Source organism: Electrophorus electricus, chromosome 2, assembly GCF_041902795.1.
Source record: "Electrophorus electricus isolate QZ-2024a chromosome 2, ASM4190279v1, whole genome shotgun sequence".
Classification (NCBI taxonomy): Eukaryota; Metazoa; Chordata; class Actinopteri; order Gymnotiformes; family Gymnotidae; genus Electrophorus; species Electrophorus electricus.
In genome coordinates this window covers 4855819-4882136 of record NC_137498.1, presented here as the reverse complement: position 1 = coordinate 4882136, position 26318 = coordinate 4855819, and the positions used below count along the sequence as shown (strand labels likewise).

The window sequence follows — 26318 nt, the reverse complement described above, 5'->3', positions numbered from 1 at the left end:
TTCATGATCTTGTGTGAAACCACGACTATGTAGTCACACACACCTGCACCGGGTTATTCTCTTAATGTCTGTGTGTGTTTAAACCCCGGTTGGTGTGTGCATCCTTGTCGGTCTGTGTTCTCGCTAATGTTCACGTACGTGGTGCACTTTATGTTTGTAAGCTGTGTTCAACGTTGCTCATGTTCATCTTGCCTGTTTCGTGTGAGCGCCACTGTGTTCGTTATTCGTGTTCGTCTAATGAACATCTGTCTATGTCAAGGGAGTTTGTGGGACCTGCGGCACTCGGGCCGTCTCAGCTGTTTAATTTAACGGACCGCACAAATATTTTAAAATGCGGCATAAGTGAGCAGAGAATGAACTAACTAAAAGGAAATGTTGTTAAATAAAAGGGGAAGTAGCTAAAAGTATTCGCGTAACTGAACTCCATTAGATGAAATGCGTTGACTGAGACAAGGGAAAGTGACTTCTGCGCTTGTTTTAGAAAAGCCTCTGTAAGACCACGAGTGTGGCCATTATGCACTGTCGGACAACAGGCAAACTTTGATTCACATTTTTAACATTTGTAGAAGAAATTGAGCTAAGGTTGGCCATTTGTTCTGTTATATAACTATATTAAACAATAAAATCTATAGGCTTTGATTTCTCATTTCCATAGAGTTATGAAACTAGGCTACAAAATTAATCCTGTGCACAAATGCATGTAAAATAAGCCTTGTTTTATAGAAAATTGTGTTGTAATCAAAGCCTAATTTTCAGTTCAAATTCAATTACCTCTTAGAAATAAGTCTTTAATTTTCAAAAATGTATTTTTTTTAGTTGTCCAAAAACATACAAATGTTGACTTTTTAAAAGAAATAAAACGGCTTTATTATCGTTCAATACAATAGAACTTTCTTCTGTCCTTTCTAGATGCCAAGGGACAACTTCATTATTAATTAATATCATTACCAGAAGACACAAGAGTCATAGAGACCCTGCTACCATTGCTGGGTTTAAGCAGCATTACTCGGCCAATCTGGGAGAAAGTGTAAGCGTCTACATCATTTTTTACTATAATTTTAATAAAAATTTATATACACTGTATCCACAGTTTTATTTATTTAGCCTTCACACTTTCCTGACTTGTACAGATGGTAGCCCAAAATATGCTGTCCATTAGTGGAGTTTCCACTGCCCAGGTGGGGTCAATGGATGATTCATTTCCTTTACAATTCATCACTATTTCTCATTTCTCACCCAAGAAACAGGAGGACTGTAAGAAGGTTCGTACCATCCCGAGCAGATCTGCTGAATACTTTATGATCACAGAGTCAATGGGAGAGATTTGCTCTTTGGACCACAGCGCCCATGTAGAAGGTGCAGATGTACTTTCTTGAAAAAATCTAGCTTTCCATTAAGAACACACAGTAGGACATGATGTTTGTTCTCTTTAAATATGTGCCTGTACTTTATTATGTAATTACATTTTTATTGATTCTTTTGGGGAAAAAAAACATCTGTAGATGTAAGAGAGGATCTGGGTGGAGTAGCGGAATCTTTTACAGAGGCAGTCAAAGTGGAGAACACCCCAGCTGGTGAGTAGCATCAAAGCACCACATCAATTATCAGAGTGTACATACATCCACTCCATGGACACCAGTTTAAAAATTCTACTTTTATTTCAAATATAAAGGCTCAGAATGCCAGAACTTGAAGAGAGTACGCATTTTCTTCAGACGAGCGTGGCAGGCTATAAAAAGCACCTTGTCCTGTGCCAGGCGCTCCAACAAAATTAGCCCTACTCTTTAACTTTTCCCAGCTCTTTTTACCAATTTATTTTGTATTTCTTTTTTCCCTTCATTTTCCCCAACCTGTCTTTTCATTTTCTGAAATATTTTTTTACTTTTTTATTTATTTTTGATTAATAAACTTTACTTCATGCAAAGATATAGTCTGTTTGCATTCTGGACCTTTTAATCATATTTTTCATTCTAAGACTAGCCAAGGGTATGATTCTAATTCGGCCAAATAAATCTTGAATGATTCAACTCACTTTAATAACATTTTTAGATTAGCACATATATATACAGTTTCATGTCACTCACCTTTAGTGAGAGGATGTACAGTAAAGGGAAAACACAAACTGAGCATCCTTGTCTCAATGGAAACACCACTGACCTCCCAGCACACACTGACAACTCAACACCCAGATCTCCACTACCACTGTGGACACACACTGACTCCAGAACTCTCACAGCATTTCTTCAGTACTCCAGACCCTAATGTCCACCCAGCAGAGAGGAACTGGGAACAAATTAACTTGGCCACAGCTCTTATGTTTCTTTTCAAGTTCACATCACCAGCTTTACGGAGACATACAAAACCACACACAGTGCCATCATGTCCTTTGACCTGTGAGGACTCTGGTTGTTTCTTCCTTTGTGATGTATCCCACAACCCCACACTGACCATGATGCTGCATCTGTGAAACCATATAGGAGACACACATGCTCATTATAAAGCAAAGGGGGTGGAGTCTGATGTAGAGGAGAGAAACAAACAGACATATTATCCCCTCACTCTTATTCTCAAACTCCTCTTTCTAAGTTTATAGTTTTAAAATTCAGTTTATAGAGTTAATCACCTCAAAGCTTGCGCTCATACAAATTTTTGCATTACTTTTTCATGACTTTATATATTTTATGTTTGCACTATCTTATGATGTCCTGTGTACTTAATATTTTATTCATTGTATCAAATTTGTTTTATTGGTAAATATACTTTGAACTATTATGCACTGTCACTACAGAATGCTGTCTGCTTTATGTCTCCAGAGACTATAAGCATGCAAACACACACACACACACACACACACACACACACACACACACACACACACACACACACACACACACACACACACACACACACACATTCAAGAATTTTTAGATAGTGAGAGGACCTGCTTTTTGTTTGGTTTTTCAGTTTCCACATCACAATAATTTGTTGTGGACAATTGCTTATGCAGAAAAGTTCTTTAAGATTTTTTGTGAGTAATGTGAAGTTCTGAATTTACTGAATGAGTCAAAAACAAACAACAAAAACCTGCATTACTCACAATAAGAACCTATTTGAACTTTGATAAACTCTATTAATCAGCCTTTGAACATAGACATGGTTTGGGTAGTATATGAGCAGTCCCTTTTCTCAGTGAAGTACTGACATCTCTCCTCACAGTACACAATATTCCCCAAATTATCAGTAACCATACCAGTCCTACTCATACTAAACCTGTTTTGTACTAAATTAAATTCAAACTGGACCTGCCATTGAGAACACACTGTAGGCTACAGTGTGTTCTCAATGGCAGGTCCAGTTTGAATTTAAGTCCTAGTTTTAGTCTGTGTTTAAAACATCATCCTTTATCCCAATTTCACATTAGAATAGACCCAGCAGTCAGAGTTGTGCTGTTTTGATTATTACACTACACTTTACAGAATAAATGTAGTATTTTGTACTATTTCTAGCTAGAAACCACTGATAAGCCTGTCATGGCATAAGGCAAGAAATACACTAGAAGAAAGTTGAGCTTGTGAGTGTGTGACCACAGTTCAGGTGCAGAAGCAGCACGGTTGTCACTTCTGGTCTAAAATGGGCTTTAGACTCTGATCTGGTACCCACTGCCCACTGGTTGGAACTGTGAGAAATGAAACCACAGCAGACGTCAGACATCCTGAGCTCTCAGACCAGAACAGTCTCCTCCTTCTTCTGGAGCGTTCATAAGGTGTTTTGAGAGCAAAATGTTTATTGACTTTAAAAACTGCACATATTCACATTAAGATGCCATACACTTATCAAATACTTTTCTACCACAATTTAGTCCACAAACCATATTTTCTCACACCACTAATAGATTAAGAACACTGCTGTAAAAGTGGAGCTTGTATGTTATATTTGATGTATTCACTGAGCTGAGTTATTTCATGACAAGTATTTACATGAAAGTAGGGTCATACACTGACCATGACTGCAGACATTAGCATTAGGGTATTTATACAGCAGGAGACAAACAGGGAATATCTGCGAACAATTACTGGGAGGGGTAAGAGACAAAACTCACATGAGACACATGTCAAGGAGCAGAGCAGGGGAGGAGCTACAAACTAAAACATACAAAAGCACATGGAGACAAAGACATACTAAAGCAATAACATGTAATTGTCTTCTACTCTTTACAGTGTAGCCTATAGAAACGTATACCAGGAAATATAGGACAATTGTATTTTAACTATATTAAAAAGTACACAGACTTCATAAGATGGAATCATAAGATATGCAGAAATATTTAATAATTATTTGTTAAGCAAAACATTTTTCCAGTTCTACCTGAGAAAGTCAGCTTGCTTAAATAACATTTTTATATTAACAAATAAATGTACAATTTAATGCAATTCAGCATTAAAAGAGAATTTCACACTCACTTTCAGTGAAGAGAAGACACAAACTCAGCAGCAGTCACTATGGAAACACTAGCACACACTGACAACTCTACACCCAGAACTCCACTACCACTGTGGACACACACTGACTCCAGAGATCAGTCCAGAACTCTCTCAGCAGTACTTCATTGAAGTCCACAAGGATGTCACTACAGTAATGTAGTGTCTTGTGATTCCTGAGTACACCTGAGGTCTGTTTTTTCATTGTGTAGCTTCACAGAGCCCACAGGGCCCCTGGTGCCTCTGTGAACTAGACATGCATGTTGTGGTTTCAGTGTGGGGGTGTCTGTGGGGGAAGAAAGACGAGGCTTGCGAAACCACCAGAAGGTCCTTGTTGACAACTTACCGTTAAAGCAGCCATGTAACACAGCCAGTCTATTGGTGGACAAAAACTGCATACGCTACTTATAGTGTAGCCATGACACTTTATAAACATAAAATACATAAATACAGCAAACATCACACAGCATAAATACATAAAATCAGCAATAGAGTGTAAATATAAAGTGTAAATATAGAGTGTAATAAAGTGTAAATATTTGTATTATTCTATTTATTGTGTATTTGAAAGATATTTGACAAGCCAGTTAAACAGAGCCTGGGTGATCAGTTATAATTAGACTGTGCCTTTGATATGAGCCATTACACTTAATACTAAAAATTGCTGGTTAAAACCACAAGGACCAAAACCATGACTCGCTCAGATCACATGTTTCTTTTTAAAAACAGCTCAGCTGGCACAGAGGTTCTAAATCCGGTCATTGTGGGCGTGAGGGAACTACCACCTGGCGTGACGTATCCACCCCTGACATGCTCCATCATCAATGTCACCACAAGCTTCCTCCATCACCTGGAGAAGGTGTATGTGTAGGTGGGGTTGGTGATCATGGACCTTCTGCCTCCATGCTGAAAAGAACTCCTCAACAGGATTTAGGAATGGAGAGTGGTGGAAGGTGAAGCACAACACATCATGAGTGTTCAGTGTGTACCAGAGCAGCCTGACAAAAACATGTTATTGCAGACACAAGCTAGTAGTGTTTTCCATTTATCATATCAGTGTGTAGTGGCCATGCAGAATAAGCCATACATTTTATATTTGTATAGATGCTTGATGCAAAAATATCATTTTGGAAATAGTTTTGGATGAAGTGTTTGCTTTTCATAAAGCGTGTGACATTTTGTATGTCAACACTCATGAGATCAGAATCCTCTCTGTAGTCTCTCCCCCAAACCCCCACCCACTCCCCACTTGGGAAAACACACAGAAGCACCAAACACACACATCATACACATGTAAAATACTGTAGCACATATACAATCAACCACATACATACATACATACATATAGATAGATAGATAGATAGATAGATAGATAGATAGATAGATAGATAGATAGATAGATAGATATAGATATATAGATAGATATCTATCTATCTATATATATATATATATATATATATATATATATATATATATATATATATATATATATATATATATATAAGTTTTATAAAAGTACAAACTTATAGACCAAAATTTTCCTAGTTAGAGTCATAATACTCTGTGTCTTAATTGTGTCAGTCTTAGTAATGTTCCTACAATTCCTACCTTATGCTGGTCTGAAGTAAGTAATTAGCAATTAGCAAGTAATTAGCACCGGTTCCTCTCTAGTGGACCGAACCACAGCGCAGATTTCAGTCCCACTTAACAAATAAAGTCAACAAATTTACTTTATTCTCCCTTAACCTGGGTGGACAAGACATATTTGGAGTCCATATTTTGCTCCTTTAGTTTAGAACAAAAGCTGCTAACATTGCTAACAAACACTGGAAGCCAACAGCAACGATAGCTAATAGGATTTGTAAATGAGTCAGATATCGAGCTACATGTCCTCAAACCTCATCCAGGTCGCGTCCCGGTGATGTTTCTTCACTTGTCTAGTTCACAGTGAGTTATACGACACACCGACTAGTCTGGGAGACATTTATTAACACTTGGATGCGGTTTGACCGGCTTGAGAGAAGTTTGTGGGCATGGATTTACGAAGGCTATATTTGAGTTGCTGTTCACTTCGAGTGTTTGCTAGCAAGGTTAGCATTTAACAGCTTTTGTTCTAAACTAAAGAGTTCTGTCGTTAGACAGAATCTGGGGTAAGTGGTGAGCTGCTGCTCTCTGCTGATCCCAGATATAAATACCTTTATGTAAATGAATGTATGAGGATGACAACACCTGTAGAGAGAAGGTAACACTCAACATCAGCAGCGTGGAGCACAAGGAGCAGATAAACACACACCTGCATTCTTACTGAGTTACACACACGCTACACACAGCTACAGCAGGACTGCTGATACACACCGTACACACTCTTCAATACAGTCTACTAAATGACTTCACAGCTACACTTATAGTGGAGAGGAAGTGTATTCAGATGAAACTCTGACAAACTAAGGTCAACACAACACACACCAAATATAGAGATGCGGTAGGTTTTGTACGTCCTCTTTCTTCCTTATCAGTCAGTGATCTATCAGATATTCTCACATTGTCAGTGAGGACGGTCTCATTCTTAGTTAAGTGGCTCCGTCCTTTGTCACAGAGACACGATGTAGAAGCTCAGGGGGTGAGACCCAACATAACCTCCCTCACTGCTGTTTGGTCAGTTCATTTCACTACGACACCCAAAGTGTGTAGTGTAAAGGCTTATTAATGAAAATAGTGTAACGCTTCTTACCTGGAGTGAGGAACAGGGTAACCGCGATGCGTGGAGTTAACATGGAGTGACACACACACTGGTGTGGGCAATCTGAAATACTTTTATTCTCTCCTGGACCACTTCAAGCCAGGTCACACGGCTACCATCACTGTATTTATACGTAAAGGAAACAGTAAAAAGCACCGTACAGCGTTACCAAAGAAAAAGGAGTGTTGAGAAGGCGAGCAGAAAGGTGACGGTGCTGACGGTGCTCTCTCTCTCTCTCTCTCGACATTACACACAACTGTGTCTCTCTCTCGACATTACACACAACTGTGTCTCTCTCTCTCTCTCTCGACATTACACACAACTGTGTCTCTCTCTCGACATTACACACAACTGTGTCTCTCTCTCTCTCTCGACATTACACACAACTGTGTCTGTTACAACAGCAGGTGGAATTAGGGCAGCCACAGAACTGGCTACCTGAGACTTTAAAAAAGTTTGAACAGATGTTTAAAGGAGTATTTAATTTCAAAACATTATTTTTATACATAATGCAGTGCATGAAACATAAGTCAGGGTGTATTTTAATTGCACATGTTCAGTTTGAGTAGTGTGGTTCAGTTTCAAATTTGATATGGAATTTGTTTGCAGGAGTAACTTGTTTGTTGGCCAAAAAACTGGTCCTCACTCTGTAAGAATGTCACTCCACCACTAGAGATGTGAACTGTACTCACACCACAAATGTACTGTTGCTTTCAGCTTCTACATATCAAAAGCCTTTTCTTGGTCTGTACAATAATGCACCGGTTAAAGGTATGAATTATGCAAGTCAATAAAAAAATACATCAATCTTATAGAAGGAAAATTGGACTTTTTAAAAATAAATGATATCAGTCTTAATAAGAAATTTGTCATTTTATAATCCCGGTGTTGCCATATGATTTACGTAAAATTGTAGCATGGGTCCACCTAGTGGTAAAACGTTAGATTGCAGTTTTTACTGGATTGCCAAGGGCAACAGTTGCTAGAAAAATGTCCCAAGAGGAAGAAGTAAGAGGAAGAAACTTTGAGAGGAACCAAGACTCAAAAGGGGGCCCATCCTCCTCTGGCCAACAATGGTCACCACTATAATAACAATTTAAAAAGAAAAATGAATTTAATAAGTGAAAAAATAAGCAATTAATGTCTAGTCCAACTTTCTAGAGGTCCTGTTATCCTCCCGAGGTGTGCATTCCCGGTGTGTTGTCTTGTATGTTGATTCACTATGATGATCTGATCACAGCAGTTGGTGCAACATCCAGGCCCCTTTGAGTCTGCCAGGGTTCAAAATCAGATTTATCACCTCTGGTTTGGTGTCAGATAAAGTAATACAAATCACAGTAACACTGCTTCTAAGCCAGTAAGTGGAGGGGCCATAATTATAAAAATATGTATACAGTTCTGGTTTGACCATTTGAGCAGTGACTGAGTCAGAAATCAGACTTCAAAATGCTCTTCTCCATTTAAAGAATGTACAATGTATGGTAGCTAGGTCTGACATTGAGGATTTTAGAGGGGATCTAATTTTTTTAATGTTTGTGCATTAGAGTGTAAGAATTTTAGTTCTTTTTCCAAATGTGTTTGATTTTATATGACTTAATGTCTGTATTGGATCTGAAAATCCCCTTGTCCTGTAACAGATAACTTTATTATATATCTCTAGGATTAGGTAAAACCATGCATATTAAAAGTAATATGTTTTAAACCATTTTATTCTTAGATTTAGTGTAGATTTTTACCAAGGGGTGAAATGTGATTGGGCCGAAGTGAAGGTGTATGAGGCACAGGAACATGAGAAATAATGATGTTGCTGGGGGCCACAATGACTGGATTTAGAACCTCTGTGCTACCTGAGCTGTTTTTAACAAGAAAAACACGTGGTCTGAGCGAGCTGTTAGTCGTGCTTTTAGTCCTTGTGGTTTTAACCAGCAGTTTTTAGTATTAAGTGTAATGGCTCATAGCAAAGGCAGAGTCTAATTATAACTGATCACCCAGGCTCTGTATAACTGGCTTGTCAAATACATAATAAATAGAATAATACAAATATTTACTTTATTACAAGAAAAAAGGATTTGTGGTGGAGGAGACATAAACATCCATAGTTTGAAACACCATTCATTACCAAAAAACAACCCGCTCTATTGCTGATTTTATGTATTTATGCTGTATGATGTTTGCTGTATTTATGCATTTTATGTTTATAAAGTATCATGACTACACTATAAGTAGCATATGCAGTATTTGTCCACCAGTAAACATGGCTGCTTTAATGGCAAGTTGTCAACAAGGAGGCTTTTTCAGCCTTCTGGTGGTTTCTCAAGCCTCTTCTTTCTTCCCCCATAGACACCCCCACACTGAAACCACAACATGCATGTCTGGTTCACAGAGGCAACAGGGGCCCTGTGGGCTCTGTGAAACTACACAATGAAAAAACAAACCTCAGGTGTTCTCAGGACTCACAAGACACTACATTACTGTAGTGACATCCTTGCAGACTTTAGTGAAGTATAGCTGAGAGAGTTCTGGACTGAGTTCTGGAGTCAGTGTGTGTCCACAGTGGTGGTGGAGTTCTGGGTGTAGAGTTGTCAGTGTGTGCTGGTGTCTCCATAGTGACAAAGCTGCTGAGTTTGTGTCTTCTCTTCACTGAAGGTGAGTGTGAAATTCTCTTTTAATGCTGAATTGCATTAAATTGTACATTTATTTGTTAATATAAAAATGTTATTTAAGCAAGCTGACTTTCTCAGGTAGAACTGGAAAAATGTTTTGCTTAACAAATAATTATTAAATATTTCTGCATATCTTATGATTCCATCTTATGAAGTCTGTGTACTTTTTAATATAGTTAAAATATAATTGTCCTATATTTCCTGGTATACGTTTCTATAGGCTACACTGTAGTAAAGAGTAGAAGACAATTACATGTTATTGCTTTAGTATGTCTTTGTCTCCATGTGCTTTTCTATGTTTTAGTTTGTAGCTCCTCCCCTGCTCTGCCCCTTGACATATGTCTCATGTGGGTTTTGTCTCTTACCCCTCCCAGTAATTGTTCCCAGATATTCCCTGTTTGTCTCCTGCTGTATAAACACCCTAATGCTAATGTCTGCAGTCATGGTCAGTGTATGACCCTACTTTCATGTAAATACTTGTCATGAAATATCTCAGCTCAGTGAATACATCAGATATAACATACAGGCTCCACTTTTACAGCAGTGTTCTTAATCTATTAGTAGTGTGAGAAAATATGGTTTGTGGATTAAATTGTGGTAGAAAAGTATTTGATATGTGTATGGCATCTTAAAGTAAGTATGTGCAGTTTTTAAAGTCAATAAACATTTCGCTCTCAAAACACCTTATGAACGTCCCAGAAGAAGGAGGAGACTGTTCTGGTCTGAGAGCTCAGGATATCTGACATCTGCTGTGGTTTCAGTTCTCACAGTTCCAACCAGTGGGCAGTGGGTACCAGAGCAGAATCTAAAGCCCATTTTAGACCAGAAGTGACAACCATGCTGCTTCTGCACCGCTGCAGCTGAGCTGTGGTCACATACTCACAAGCTCAGTTTCCTTCCAGTCTATTTCTTGCCTTATGCCATGACAGGCTTATCAGTGGTTTCTAGCTAGAAATAGTACAAAATACATTTATTCTGTAAAGTGTAGTTTAATAATCAAAACAGCACAACTCTGACTGCTGGGTCTATTCTAATGTGAAATTGGGATAAAGGATGATGTTTTAAACACAGACTAAAACTAGGACTTAAATTCAAACTGGACCTGCCATTGAGAACACACTGTAGCCTACAGTGTGTTCTCAATGGCAGGTCCAGTTTGAATTTAATTTAGTACAAAACAGGTTTAGTATGAGGAGGACTGGTATGGTTACTGATAATTTAGGTAATATTGTGTACTGTGAGGAGAGATGTCAGTACTTCACTGAGAAAAGGGACTGCTCATGTACTACCCAAACCATGTCCATGTTCAAAGGGTGATTAATAGAGTTGATCAAAATTCAAATAGGTTCTTATTGTGAGTAATGCAGGTTTTTGTTGTTTGTTTTTGACTCATTCTGTAAATCCAGAACTTCATATTACTCACAAAAAATCTTAAAGAACTTTTCTGCATAAGCAATGGTCCACAACAAATTATTGTGATGTGGAAACTGAAAAAGCAAACAAAAAGCAGGTCCTCTCACTATCTAGAAATTCTTGAATGTGGGTGTGTTTGCATGCTTATAGACTCTGGAGACATAAAGCAGACAGCATTCTGTAGTGACAGTGCATAATGGTTCAAAGTATATTTACCACTAAAACAAATTTGATACAATGAATAAAATATTAAGTACACAGGACATCATAAGATAGTGCAAACATAAAATATATCAAGCCATGAAAAAGTAATGCAAATATTTCTATGTACGCAAGCTTTGAGGTGATTAACTCTATAAACTGCATTTTAAAACTATAAACTTAGAAGAGTTTGAGAATAAGAGTGAGGGGATAATATGTCTGCTTTTTTCTCTCCTTTACATCAGACTTCACCCCCTTTGCTTTGTAATGAGCATGTGTGTCTCCTATATGGTTTCACAGATGCAGCATCATGGTCAGTGTGGGTTGTGGGATACATCACAAAGGAAGAAACAACCAGAGTCCTCACAGGTCAAAGGACATGATGGCACTGTGTGTGGTTTTGTATGTCTCTGTAAAGCTGGTGATGTGAACTTGAAAAGAAACATAAGAGCTCTGGCCAAGTTCATTTGTTCCCAGTTCCTCTCTGCTGGGTGGACATTAGGGTCTGGAGTACTGAAGAAATGCTGTGAGTGTTCTGGAGTCAGTGTGTGTCCACAGTGGTAGTGGAGATCTGGGTGTAGAGTTGTCAGTGTGTGCTGGGAAGTCAGTGGTGTTTCCATAGAGACAAGGATGCTCAGTTTGTGTTTTCTCTTTACTGTACTTCCTCTCACTAAAGGTGAGTGTGAAATTCTCTCTTAATGCTGAGTGACATGAAACTGTACATATATGTGATAATCTAAAAATGTTATTAAAGTGAGTTGAATCATTCAAGATTTATTTGGCCAAATTAGAATCATAACCTGGCTGGTCTTAGAATGAAAAATATGATTAAAAGGTCTAGAATGCAAACAGATTATATCTTTGCATGAAGTAAAGTTTATTAATCAAAAAGTCAAAAGATGTTATTTCAGAAAATGAAAAGGCAGGTTGGGGAAAATGAAGGGAAAAAAGAAATACAAAATAAATTGGTAAAAAGAGCTGGGAAAAGTTAAAGAGTAGGGCTAATTTTGTTGGAGCGCTTGGCACAGGACAAGGTGCTTTTTATAGCCTGCCATGCTCGTCTGAAGAAGATGCGTACTCTCTTCAACTTCTTGCATTCTGAGCCTTTATATTTGAAATAAAAGTAGAATTTTTAAACTGGTGTCCATGGAGTGGATGTATGTAAACTCAGATTATTGATGTGGTGCTTTGATGCTACTCACCAGCTGGGGTGTTCTCCACTTTGATGTTCTCTTACATCTACAGATGTTTATTTTTCCCAAAAATCAATACAAATGCAATTACGTAATAAAGTACAGGCACATATACCCCATAATGCACCACGCCCCCTAGCGGGCACGCGGGCGTCCCCAGACGGGCATACTTAAATAAATTACTTGATAAAATCGAATATTCTTAAAGTACAGTACATTTATCAACATAACATTTCTTAGGACTAATACAAGTACCTGCTTACCGATTTTCAGCCGTCTACATGCATCCGTTCGCCAGAAATCCCATGCTGAATACACCGTGTTTTTCGGCTAAATTTACACAAACACATGCCTGCCCTTTTAAGTTGCCTTTTACAACATTCTTCCGATATAAGAGAACTTCAATTACCATCAAATAAACACCGTGACATGTTTAAAAAAGTATATAGAATGCTAATACAGCTCTTTATTAGCTTGCTCACTTCTTAGAGCAAAAACACACGTTCGGTTCCTTCATAACCTAACACAAAATACGCAAACCTTTAGTTACATCAAACTGCACGTTACTATCCTAAAACTGTTCCTGAATAGAGCATTGTACCCTCCTTTCTTAGAATCCGTGTTTGTTATTCGTCCATCGAATAAATATTCTCTTTGATTGCTTTGCTTTTCTACCTATGGCAAGATTCCGTATTGCGTTGCTGTTCATGGTTGGCCTATCAAAAGAGCTTATAGTAATGGACCGTTGAAACCAAAGTGATTGAAACCACTTTCAGCAAATAGTATTCCGTCAGAAGAAAACATCGACACCTCATTTGCCTTGAATACTACACTACAGAGGTGGGGCGGGCCATGCGTAATCACAATATAAGGTCCTGTTGCGCACTAACGTCTTCCATTTTGGAAACGTATCGCATACGCAAGTCATTCCATTTTGGCTAGTTCGCTTTGTTTTTGTAACACGTTCCGCTTTTGGTAAAAATGTGTCATTTTTATCACAGTAATGGAGAGGAAAAGGCGATTTACAGTTTCTGATGTCCATGAGGAGCTATTTAGATTTAGCGAGGTGAGAGCGATGACGGTTCCACGGCTGCTAGCATGGATTCTGTTCAGCAAGACGCTTTTGAGCTTGGAATCGACGCCGTGCTCGATGTACCGTAAGTATAAAATTCATATAGCATGCGTGATTCTTTATTGTAAAAGTTCAGTGTTGATTACGTAATATTTAAATGTCCACTCAATTTGCTCCCATGTTGACTGAAACTCTAGTACTTGTTGTTGTATTGTTTATCGCACTGATTGTGTAAGTCGTAACTCTATCTGGATAAGCGCGTCTGCTACATGCCCTAAATGTAAAGGTAAATTATTGTTTGAGATGGCGCCTATGTATTTTGCACTAGGCATTAGCATTAGCATTGATCATCATTCTAGTTCATTGGTATCTTGGTTATGATTGTAAAGCGTCCTTGATCATGCAAAGGCACTATAGTGATGTAAATGTATGTAGTCAATGTAATAATTTTCTTATTTAGTATGGCAATTTGTATTTATTTTCATCTTCATGTCTTGCAGTGAAGAAAATTCACCCTGCCCTCCCCCATCTGAGAGATTTCACACCTCTTCTGGCCCACCCCCAGAGCCATCAGCTTCTACCCCCTGCCAATCTGTGGACACCCCTCACACCTCAGGACTGCATAGTCACAGAGGCTCCAGGAGGACACATTGGAGACGCCAGATGAGACCAAGTAGAAAATACAGTGTAGCTCTTGAATTCTTTATTGTATCTGCCTCAAACTTTGCATGTTTTTGGACAAGACCCTGGTGAATCAGGAAATGTAGAGGTTGAATGAAAATAAATCTCCAGCATCAATAGAAACACTTATAAGCCTCCAAAATCAAAGGCGTTTCTTGTTTTTCGACATTTTCTTCTCTATTAGATGAGGTCAAATGGACCCTAAATGATGGAGAAATAAGTCTGGATGTGAATGGATGTCTAACTTGGATGCCCAAGTTTCTACTTCAATTTGAATCCTCAATGATCATGGTGCTGTGTGTACAATTTCAGATATCTGGTGTTAAAGTGAACAAGTACAAATAGCTCAAAATGGCTGGTCTACAAAGTGAACAAACATCATGTCCTACTGTGTGTTCTTAATGGAAAGCTAGATTTATGCAAGAAAGTACATCTGCACCTTCTACATGGGTGCTGTGGTCCAAAGAGCAAATCTCTCCCGTTGATTCTGTGATCATAAAGTGTTCAGCAGTTCTGCTCCGGATGGTATGAACCTCCTTACAGTCCTCCTGTTTCTTGGGTGAGAAATAGTGATGAATTGTAAAGGAAATGAATCATCCATTGACCCCACCTGGGCAGTGGAAACTCCACTAATGGACAGCATATTTTGGACTACCATCTGTACAAGTCAGGAAAGTGTGAAGGCTAAATAAATAAAACTGGATACAGTCTATATAAATCATTATAATTATAGTATAAAATGATCTAAACACTTACACTTTCTCCCAGATTGGCCGAGTAATGCTGCTTAAACCCAGCAATGGTAGCAGGGTCTCTATGACTCTTGTGTCTTCTGGTAATGATATTAATTAATAATGAAGTTGTCCCTTGGCATCTAGAAAGGGCAGAAGAAAGCTCTATTGTATTGAACGATAATAAAGCTGTTTCATTTCTTTTAAAAAGTCATAACAGTTTGCATGTGTTTTTGGACAACAAAAAAAAAAACTTTAATTTTTAAGAATTAAAGCTTTATTCCTAAGAAGTAATTGAATTTGAAATGAAAATTAGGCTTTGATTACAACGCAATTTTCTACAAAACAAGACATTTTATATTCTGCATTTGTGCGCAAGATTACTTTTGTACCCCAGTTTGATATCTCTATATGGAAATGAGCAATCAACGCCTGTAAACTTTGTTTTATATACAGTTATGTAACAGAACAAATGGCCACCCGTAGCTCAATTTCTTCTACAAATGTTAATAAATGTGAATCAAAGTTTGCCTGTTGTCTGACAGTGCATAATGGCCACACTCGTGGTCTTGCAGAGGCTTTTCTAAAACAAGCGCAGAAGTCACTTTCCTTTGTCTCAGTCAACGTATTTCATCTAATGGAGTTCAGTTACGCGAATATTTTCAGCTACGCCCCATTTAGTTAGTTCATTCTCTATTCACTTATTCCGCACTTTAAAATAGTTGTGCGGTCCGTGAAATTAAACAGCTGTGACGGCCCGAGTGCCGCAGGTCCCACAAACTCCCTAGACGTAGACAGACGTTTATTAGACAAACACGAATAACGAACACAGTGGCGCTCACACCAAAAAGGCAAGATGAACATGAGCAACGTTGAACACACAATCATAAAGTGTACCACGTACGTGAACATTAGCGAGAACACAGATCGACAGGGATACACACACAGACATTAGGAGAATAACCCGGTGCAGGTGTGTGTGACTACATAGTCGTGGTTTCACACAAGACCATGAACTCCCACTGCAGGCGGCGGGCCGTACCACGTGACTAGTGGGGAGCGGAGCTCACTATTAGCCCACTAATTAGTTCTCCGTTCAGTCAAAAGTTCTCCATCATTAAAATGTATGTTCTCATTTTAAATTCGCATATTGGCTACTTGTTTATAATACGATTCCCTTATCAAATATTTAGTATCTAATTTGGGAAAAAAAAAAACTGCCTTTGTAGATAAAACTAAATTCTACTTACGTTTTGTTTTCGTTTCTCAGTACCTCTTATGCGTGAAGAATTGTTTGTAGTCTTTGTTGATGTTTTGTCTAAAATGATCGTCATCGGCAAATCCACTCAATAAACTGATCTGGGGTCAGAAATAGAATGACACACATTATGACATAATGGAGCGCTAAATTCTGTTCAGTGGCTGTTTAGAACAATGACAGAAGTGCAGCTGAAATGACATTATAGTCTCATATTATAAATCACATTTTAAAATCATTTCCCCCTCTTTATGCTATCATTTTGTTATCAGGCTCAGATTAAAAAATCTAAATAAAGTAAATATAACCTATACATGTAAACTATATATTAATTAATTAGTAATCATTCTACATAGGTACAATTCACTCACTCTGTATTCGTTATAATCCAAAGTCATTCGAACACTCATTAAGGATCAAAATGCAACGTAAACAACAACAATAATAAATTCTTAAGAAATTATACAATTTTAACTGAAAATTAGGTTAATTGATCATAATACAATGTTCAACAAAACAAGCCTTATCTTTACTCGGGTTTTTCAGTACCAAGGCTACGCAGTTAGGCAAACACTTTCTTGCATAATATATGCTTATATTATGAAATTGAGCAACTAGACAAACAGAATTAAATGCTCCGTTCATTACTGCTTCAAATGGTTTATTATTTTTTAAAAGTGCAGGATTGTAGCCCCAAAATATATCCTATATGAAGTGACCTGCATTAAGAAATTAATTGTTGATGTCACTTACTATTATTATTGGTAGTAGTATTAGTAGTATTTTGTGGGGAATCATCTTATGTTGTTGATTGGAGAATACCATTAAATAAATTAATCTTACCATCAGTAGTAGTTGGTGAAATTAATAACTTATAACTATTTGGAGATGTCATTGTTGTAGTAGGTTTAGTTGAAGCTGTTGGACTTGATGTGTCAGTGTCCACTGAAGTAAGAGTTACAGGTTTATATGGAGCCTCTGCAAGAATAGAAAAGTGTGGTCAGTTATAAGTATGAACTCTGTTTCTGTACTCTCACTGGAGATCACTTCCCATGTGTTTCTGTTTGTGTTGTATTTATACCAGGTGAAGCTCTCAGGTCTGGTGTGTATATCAGTGCAGGAACAGGGCAGCAGCCTGAGTGCTGCAGCTGATATGCATGAGATTTAACTGCACCACAATAATACATTGATTTCAAGATTTGGTTTTATGACTGATGGCAGTCTAAACAGCAAATCGTAATTGTTCAAATTCTACCTTATATGTTCAGATAACATGGAGTGCCTCTTATACGTTATCAGAAATATATGACATGTCGTCTCTAACTGGACTCCTACTAGATGTTTTCAGTGTTTCTTATAAAGTAGCTACTGAGTAGATATTTGATGATCTACAGATGTAGAGAGAAAGTCACACTCACCATCAGCAGCAAGGAGCAGATAAACACACACCTGCATTCTTACTGAGTTACACACACACTACACACAGCTAAAGGAGGACTGCTGATACACACCGTACACAGTCTTCAATACAGTCTACTGAATGTTCTGACAACTACAGTTACAGTGGAGATGAAGTGTATTCAAATGAAGCTTTGACAAACTTCTATCCCCAACACACACAACAAATATAGGGAGGCAGTAGGGTTTTATAAGTTTTTAAAAGTCATTTGGTGTGTCCTCTTTCTTCCTTAACAGTCTCACATTATAAGTGAGAATGTCATCATTCTTACTTAAGTTGGTTCGGTCCGTTGTCACAGAGATGTGGTGGCCTAGTGGGACGGACCCAAAATGACTCCCTAAGTGCTGTTAGTTCAGTCCAGCACATCTGCCCCTTTGTACATGCATCATTTATGAACGTATTTAAACCCATCTGTCACTGGAGTGGTTGTCGGTCTTTGTTCGTGCTCAGGTTGGTGTTAATGGTCGTTTAATAAATGCATGTCTTCGTCAAGAGACGTCTGCGCTTCCTGCGCCTTGCCTTGCGGCACTTGGGCCGTCACAACAAACAAAATATTTGTATTTTCTTATACCTGCATGCGGGGGGTGGCATAACGTGAATAAGTGAATAAATCATATAAAAGCAGACATTGTGTTCACTTTGTTTTCAGTAGGCTACACCAAAAGTGAGGAGGAGGCCTTCAGTATTTTGAGGAGTTCCCTTCAGTATTCTGGGAAGAGTCTCATATATAGTCAGGGCCATTGGACCTGGACTTCACCGTCTCTCACACCAATCTTATTCCCACTTCCTAAAAAAGAGAGAAGCCTGCAGCCAAGGGATCAGTTAAGATGAGGCAAAAAGCAAAAGTAAAAATAATGTATATGTAACATGCTGCAACCGTCCCTGATCTGGGCGCAGACCGTCCCCAAGGACTTCTTCTATTCAATAAATAAGTGGATGTCATGTGTAATCATTTAGCATTTTTTCTTCACAAACGCAAATATTTATTGTATAAACTGAAAAATCTTTAGGATTTAGCATTGTTGTGAATCACTAAACTAATATTTCGTTGTATAACTACTGTTTCTGAGAACTGCTTCACATCTGTGTTGCATGGAGTCGACCAACTTCTGGCCGCTGTAAACAGGTATTCCAGCCCAGGATGCTTTGACAACCTTCCACAGTTCCTCTCCATTTCTTGGTTTCGCCTCAGAAACAGAATTTTTGATGTCCCCCTCAAGTTTTCTATCGGATTAAGGTCCAGGGATTGGGCTTGCCACTCTGTAACTTTAATTTTGTTGGTCTGGAACCAAGATGCTGCTCGCTTACTGGTGTGTTTGGGGTCATTGTCTTGTTGAAACATCCATTTCAAGGGCATTTCCTCTAGCATAAGGCAACATGACCTCTTCAAGTATTTTGATATATGCAAACTGATCCATGATCCTTGGTATGCGATAAATAGGCCCGACACCATAATAAGAGAAACATCCCCATATCATGATGCCTGCACCACAATGCTTCACTGTCTTCAGAGTGTACTGGGGCTTGAATTCAGTGTTTGGGGGTCATCTGACAAACTGTCTGCGGCTCTTGGATCCAAAAAGAACAATCTTACTTTCATCAGTCCACAAAACATTTCTTCATTTCTCTTTAGGCCAGTCCATGTGTTATTTGGCAAATTGTAACCTCTTCAGCACATGTCTTTTTTTTAACAGTGGGACTTTGCGGGGGCTTCTTGCTGATAGATTAGCTTCACACAGGCGTCTTCTAATTGTCACAGTACTCACAGGTAACTTCAGATCGTCTTTGATCACCCTGGAGTCTTTGCCATTCTGGCTATTCTTCAATCCATTCAAATGGTAGTCTTCCATTTTCTTCCACATGTCTCTGGTTTTGTTTTCTATTTTAAAGCATTGGGGATCATTTTAGCTGAGCAGCCTAACATTTTCTGCACTTCTTTATATGTTTTCCCCTCTCCAATCAAAGTTTTAATCAAAGTACACTGTTCTACTGAACAATGTCTGGAACGACCCATTTTCCTCAGATTTTCAGAGAGAAATGCATGTACAACATGTGTTGGCTTCATCTGTAAATAAAGGCCACCTGAGTGACATCTGTTTTTTCACAGAAGGAATGACCTCACTAATTGAACTCCACACTGTTATTATTTTGAACACACCTGTTTCAATTAATTATTCAATTACACAAACTCAGGAGCATGCATATAATGAATGTTGGGTCTGATGGTTTTCTATGACTCTGCTACACCTACTGGTAAATTATTTACCATGTAGTAATATAATTTCTACCAAAAACAGTGATTGATCTGATTAGTCATGTTGGACTGCTATTATTTTGAACACAATGATATATATATATATATATATATATATATATATATATATATATATATATATATATATATATAGATAGATAGATAGATAGATAGATAGATAGATAGATAGATAGATAGATAGATAGATAGATAGATATATATATATATATATATATATATAGATAGATAGATAGATAGATAGATATATATATATATATATATATATATATAGATAGATAGATAGATAGATAGATAGATAGATAGATAGATAGATAGATAGATAGATATATAGATATAGATATAGATATTATTCCAAGTGTTGCTTGTTGACATTTATTTTGAATTTGTCTTATTTTCTCTTAAGTTGCAGTGTACTCATTTATAGTTTTATTAAAACTCCTCAGGAACTGCAGTGTCTCATTTATAGCTTTACAATGTAATATAACTGATTTGAATTTAACCTAAATAAAAATTAATTGAAAAGTTGTTCATCTATACAGTGCAGGCTATACAACTCTAGGTAGGAGGCTAGGCAGGATGCATGAACGAGCCGACAAAAGTTACGTTTATTAACACCAGACAAAAGACAATGTAGCACATAGGCTAATACATGGTCAATCACCGACAACATCCACTACTAAACAGGAAAGTTATATACACGCACAGTAACGACACAAAACAAGAAGCAGGTGTGAAACACGGGGAGGGCATGGCTATATGAATGAACACACACGCACACACACACACACATCTGGGAGGAGGGGCCGTACTGTGAAAATTTACACATCATTTATTATTTCATAAAAGCCAAATGCACTACTACTAAATAAATTACATGCAAAAAAGATAACAATTCACAGAAGTATTCAAATTACCTTTCAGCAGATTAACCCCTAATGAGGCATTTACAGTGATGAAACAAATAAAATACTTGCCATTTACTGGCTACCATACATGTTTTTGTATGTTTGTTTTTTGTCCATTTGCTTGATTGCATTTGTGTGTGTGTGTGTGTGTGTGTGTGTGTGTGTGTGTGTGTGTGTGTGTGTGTGTGTGTGCATGTGTGCTTAAATTGAATTTAATTTGATGCTGGCATATTCTGTATAATCTGCATTATCCATTGGAGTGGATGCTAGTTTGGTTTTCTGACTGTGTACTACAGTGGAGTAAGTGACATCATCCTGTAGGAATAACACATTAACAATTGTTACATAACACACATGTTTACAAAACACACATTCAGTATGATACACACCTGTTCTTGTGCTGTTTTGCATTTTGCTTTTGGATTTACAGTTGCGTATAGGACACACAAATCTTCCTGCAGAAACACAGAAATGGAAAATTAGCAAACTTGTGTAAACACTAAAACACACTTCACAAAAAGACTGTATATAGGAGTCTATACATGCACACAATTGCACAATTGAAGTGCACCAATTACCTTTATGCACCTATGACCATCATGCAAAAGGCAACAACAATATCCTATATGTGGTGTGAAATCACTGGTACATGTCCAGAACATGTCTCCGTTTTCATATGAATGCAGTGATAAGAGCTGTGCTCCATAAGGGCACAGGTGAAGTGAAACACAGGTAGAATTTAGTGGTCAATCATCCTTGTTCAAAGAAGGACAATATAACCAGCCTTAATACCTACAGGTCAGAAGCTTTAACATCAGTAGTCATGAAATGCTTGGAGAAGCTGGTTCTGTCTTACGTCAAGTCTATCACTCCCACTTCTTTGGACTGATATAGTTTTACAGAGCAATCTGCACTATGCACAGTCACAATCAACACTATGTCTGTACTCATCTGGACCTTCTAGGATCCTATGACAGAGTCATGTATCTAGACTTCAGCTCTGCTTTCAACACAACTAAAAGTGGAACCCTGTGTCTGTCAGGGCATTTTCATCTACCTGTCAGATAGAAAGTAGCTTGTGTGCCTGGAACCTTATCTGTCAGAGCCCCTATCCATCAGCACTGGGGTTCCTCAAGGCTGGACACTCTCAGCCCTCCTCTTCTCTTGCTACACCAACAAGTGCATCTCCAGCTATCATCAAGCAAATGACCCTAACAGGACTCGTTAGCAACACTGACGAAACTGCTAGTGGAGTCAAGTGGCTCGTCTGGCTTTGTGGTGCACTGAAAACAACTTGGAGGTCAACATGCAAAAAGCAGTAGAGATGGATGATACATTTCTGAAATAAGACAACTGTCCATCTCCCTTTGTAACTCAGTACAGTAAGTGATGTGGAGTCTGAGCTTCCTACACACCACCATCTCCACTGATTTCAAACTGGAGATCACAACAGCCATCATCAAAAACATTCATCAAGAGCTGCTTTGTATCAGAAACTCACCATGGACCCCACACAACTAGGGAACTCCACACACTATCTGTATAAAACCCTCTGCCCAAGTATTTGGTACTGCTTCAACAAAACCTAAACTTAACCTGTTAATACAAAGTAGCACTCACTTGAACAGGTGAACAAAGCACAGCAGAACAATCCTGTAAAAACACACACACACACACACCATGGAAGATTTGACCTTGAAGGACATGTGCCAGTAATGATGTGGAGGTTGTTTTTCTTATGTTAGAGTGGATGGTATGTGAGCATTCACCTGTGTCTCCTGCTCTCTCTTCTCTTCTGTTTGCCCCTTTCTTAGCCTCGTTTGTCCAGTGTGACAGTGTGATCCACAACTTGTATGCGTGCATGCGTGCGTGCATGTGTGTGTGAGTGTGTGTGTATGTGTATGTGTACATTTGTATCTCCAGCACAAGACCCCCACGAGACCCAGCAGCAGGAGGAGGACAGCTCCCACAGCAGTAGTCATGAGAATATATAATAAATCACCAGCAGGGTTTTGGACATCTGAAGGCAAACGTTATACAAATGTTATGTGTATTTGTGTGTGCGTTAGTGTTTGTGTTTTTACACAGCATGCATTTTAATTGCTTTTTAAGATATTAGGAGACCATGTTGATATGCAGTAAATGCATGTTACCGTCAGTCAGAGTCTTTGCACTGTCAGTAGTGGAAGCATCAGCTGGAGCCTTTGCACTTGTTTTGCCATCAAATCTTGATGTAAATTCTGTTGTTGAGATTCCTGGAGAGGAACATGTGTTTGTTAGCATAAGATGGTGTACTGCTTTAGTACTACTTGTGTTTGCAAGTTTGGCTACAGTACTGACCCATTATAAATGTGTATAGGAACATTCAGGGTGGTTTACATTCGTGACACTAGTAGACATGTGACTGCACCTGAGTGGGGGGGCAGGTGAACAAGCTCATCAGCGCATGTTTAAAAGTTTATTTAAAAACTAATTTTTATAATGAAGTGTTGACTTTCCAAGTAATGGTGTTATATTATAGAGTTAGCACTAATGCAATGGAATTATCCCTCTTGAGCATTGTGATACGGCCACAAAACAAATCAAATTATGTCAAAATAAAATTCCTAATGAAGTATTAGAAGTATTTGAAATATATATTTTAAATCTGTTTTGTATGTTGACCAAAAAGCTGTCAATGTGGGTGTATAGCCTGTAATTAGACTTTTGTGGTTGGGAAATACAGTTTCGCACTGTCACTTTATTGACTGTCATAGTCAGGACACATGAAGAAAAATGCCATTTTCAGGTAAAACATGTCTTTGGACAATTGGGAATACATCTAATATTGGGTGAGATGAGTCAAAAACAGATCACTTCTGTCATTTTGGATAAAGCCTTTAGTCAAACTAGTGTGACTGAAAAATAGTTTGATGCTGGTACTTCCTTAGGACACATGATTTTGGACTTATGAAAGTTAATAAAAAATACAATTTTGAGGTAAAACATATGTATTTGGACAACTGGGAGCACATCTAGTACAAGATGCTAAGTCAAAAACAGTGGATTTCTGTCATTTTGTGAAGTATTGTGAAGTAATACATTTTACATCAAATTTTTATTTTTCATAAATGTTGACATGTGCTCACTATGATATCAAAATGCCAGTGCAAAACAGTATTTCCCCAACCACAGTAGTTTGAGGTTTCAGTTCACACAGTTCCTACTTACTGTTTGTGGATGGTCATAGTTAGGACACATAACTCTTTAAGAAAAATGTCATTATGAGGTAAAATAGATAAAATAGTTATTTGGACAACGGAACACATCTAGTACTAAGCAATGAATCAAAAACAGGACATTTCTGTCACTTTGGGTGTATAAGATGTAGTGTGGCTGGGAAACAATTTTACACTGGCAGTTTATTGATACTGTCATGGTCCAACTATACACTTTAGAAATAACATGAAAGACAAAATGAGGGTCAGTGACATTATGGATTGTTTCCAGAAGATTAAGTCATGATTTAAATCCCAGTCAAGTATTTTTAAAGTACAAGACAACTTTAACCACAAATACACCCCTATAAAAATGGATGAAATGTATATTTACCCTGGACTTGTTTTAGCTGTCCTTTTGCAAACAAACATCTACCAAGTGTCACGTCGACCGAACTCCAAGCACACTACAACACCCAACATGCCATTCGTCGCAAGGTCAAGGACTCATCCAATCATACACATTCATTCAGATCCTCATCACCAGAATATTGACAGCAGCTGTTTTCTACTTCCCACCTGTATATAAACCTCTTTAGACCTCACCAGCATTCCGAGGTATTGCCACTAGTTTCGACTGTGCATACCGAGCGTTATTTCCTTGATTGCTTTCCCATGTTTCGTTTGTGCTTTTTGCTCTCCAGACTACTGATTTTTTCCTACCCCGTTTGTATAGTTTGCTTGGTTTGTTATTGCTCTTTGGTTGTTGGACTCGGACTGTTTACCTGTATGATTTGGATTACCCCAGCCTTGGCTTTCCTTGTTTTGACCCTGGCCTGTTCACCCATCACAAAGTTGGAACAAAATAAATCTCTCTCTACATCTGCGAGCATCTGGCTTTACCTGTCCCACACACCAAGCCACATCAGTGAGAAAACACTACCCAAGTGACCTGTAGCATTCATACTATGTCCAGTATATCAGCCTTTGATGGTCTAAGAGTGCTCTTTAGGTGTAACAGGTGCTACAGGTACAATGTAACACTAGTTTGCTAAAGTTCAGTTTATTTATGAGATTATCAATGCACTAAGCATATGGATCTAAGTTACTTACCTTTAAAAGTGAGTTTGATGTATAGTTGTTCATATTCCTTATGCATACAATCGCAATCTCCCTCATCTTCATCCGTCAGGTGTGATATGAGTAGAGAGAGATTTCCTGGAGCGTGAGCAGTACCTAGCTGATCTCTGTTTCTGTGCTGTTTACTCTCACTGGAGATCACATCCCATGTTTTTCTTTTTGGGTGGTATTTCTTCCAGGTGAAACTCTCAGGTTTGGCAAGCAAGTCTATGCAGCTGCAGGGTAGCAGTACTGAGTCTCCTGTATGTGCAGTGATGTGTTTTGTCTCCCTGTTGTGTTCCAATACGCAACCTGTAAAAACACACCCCACTGTCAGACTCCACCACATTTGCTTGTTAGATTAATAAATATTTATTTTAATATTATATGATTTTTAGCATTGTTCTAATGACATTCACTATCCTTATAACAATGATAGTTATAACTGAGCAATTTGGTTGCTCCATTTAGGTAACAATTTGAGCTTTGTTTGTTAATGCAGTTCACTTCATATAGGATACTGTAAGGGTTGGTACCAGGCCAAGGCGTCAAGTCAACCACACCACTAATCAGGTTTAACACCCAACAGCTGGGTTAGACCTAATAAAAGCCCCGTGACCCAGTCATTCAGAGCTGGGTGTTTGCTAAATATTTGAGCCAAGCTCCTAGCTGGTAACTTCCTGCTACACCTCACTTCTTATCTGTGAGGGTGTTTGTGTTTTTACACCTTCCCTCTCGAATCTGTCTCTCTCCCAAGGCTTCCCTTAGCCATTCAAGTTGTTCCCTGTTTTCTGGTCTTGTTTGGGAAATTTTAGTTTGGTTTTCCTCAGTGCATCGGGGTTGCCATTTCTTCCTGTTACGTCCTTTGTTCTCCCCTTTTCCATGCTCGGCATGGTGTTTAGTTTTTTTCCTTTTGTTTTACCTGATCCAAGA

At 38.2% G+C, this 26318-nt stretch overlaps 4 long non-coding RNA genes across 5 annotated transcripts; 2 read left to right on the top strand and 2 right to left on the bottom strand.

Moving 5' to 3' along the window:
• The first annotated feature begins 6368 nt into the window (after positions 1-6368).
• On the top strand, positions 6369-12201 carry LOC145647003 (uncharacterized). 2 transcript variants are annotated; one of them, XR_014116258.1, is made up of 3 exons: positions 6369-6568; positions 9559-9864; positions 11796-12201. It is a non-coding gene; the product is annotated as an uncharacterized LOC145647003 (long non-coding RNA). The 2 variants fall into 2 exon arrangements; XR_014116259.1 differs by having other exon boundaries at positions 6398-6425.
• A 147-nt stretch (positions 12202-12348) lies between these two features.
• On the bottom strand, positions 12349-13111 carry LOC145646992 (uncharacterized). Its single transcript, XR_014116256.1, has 3 exons — positions 12952-13111; positions 12698-12734; positions 12349-12599 (listed from the first exon to the last, which is right to left on the bottom strand). It is a non-coding gene; the product is annotated as an uncharacterized LOC145646992 (long non-coding RNA).
• Positions 13112-13584: 473 nt separating this feature from the next.
• Positions 13585-15701, top strand: LOC145646980 (uncharacterized). Its single transcript, XR_014116254.1, has 2 exons — positions 13585-13845; positions 14261-15701. It is a non-coding gene; the product is annotated as an uncharacterized LOC145646980 (long non-coding RNA).
• Positions 15702-20568: 4867 nt separating this feature from the next.
• Positions 20569-23325, bottom strand: LOC145659967 (uncharacterized). Its single transcript, XR_014126168.1, has 4 exons — positions 23223-23325; positions 22690-23089; positions 21459-21524; positions 20569-21384 (listed from the first exon to the last, which is right to left on the bottom strand). It is a non-coding gene; the product is annotated as an uncharacterized LOC145659967 (long non-coding RNA).
• Between the last annotated feature and the right edge of the window lie 2993 nt (positions 23326-26318).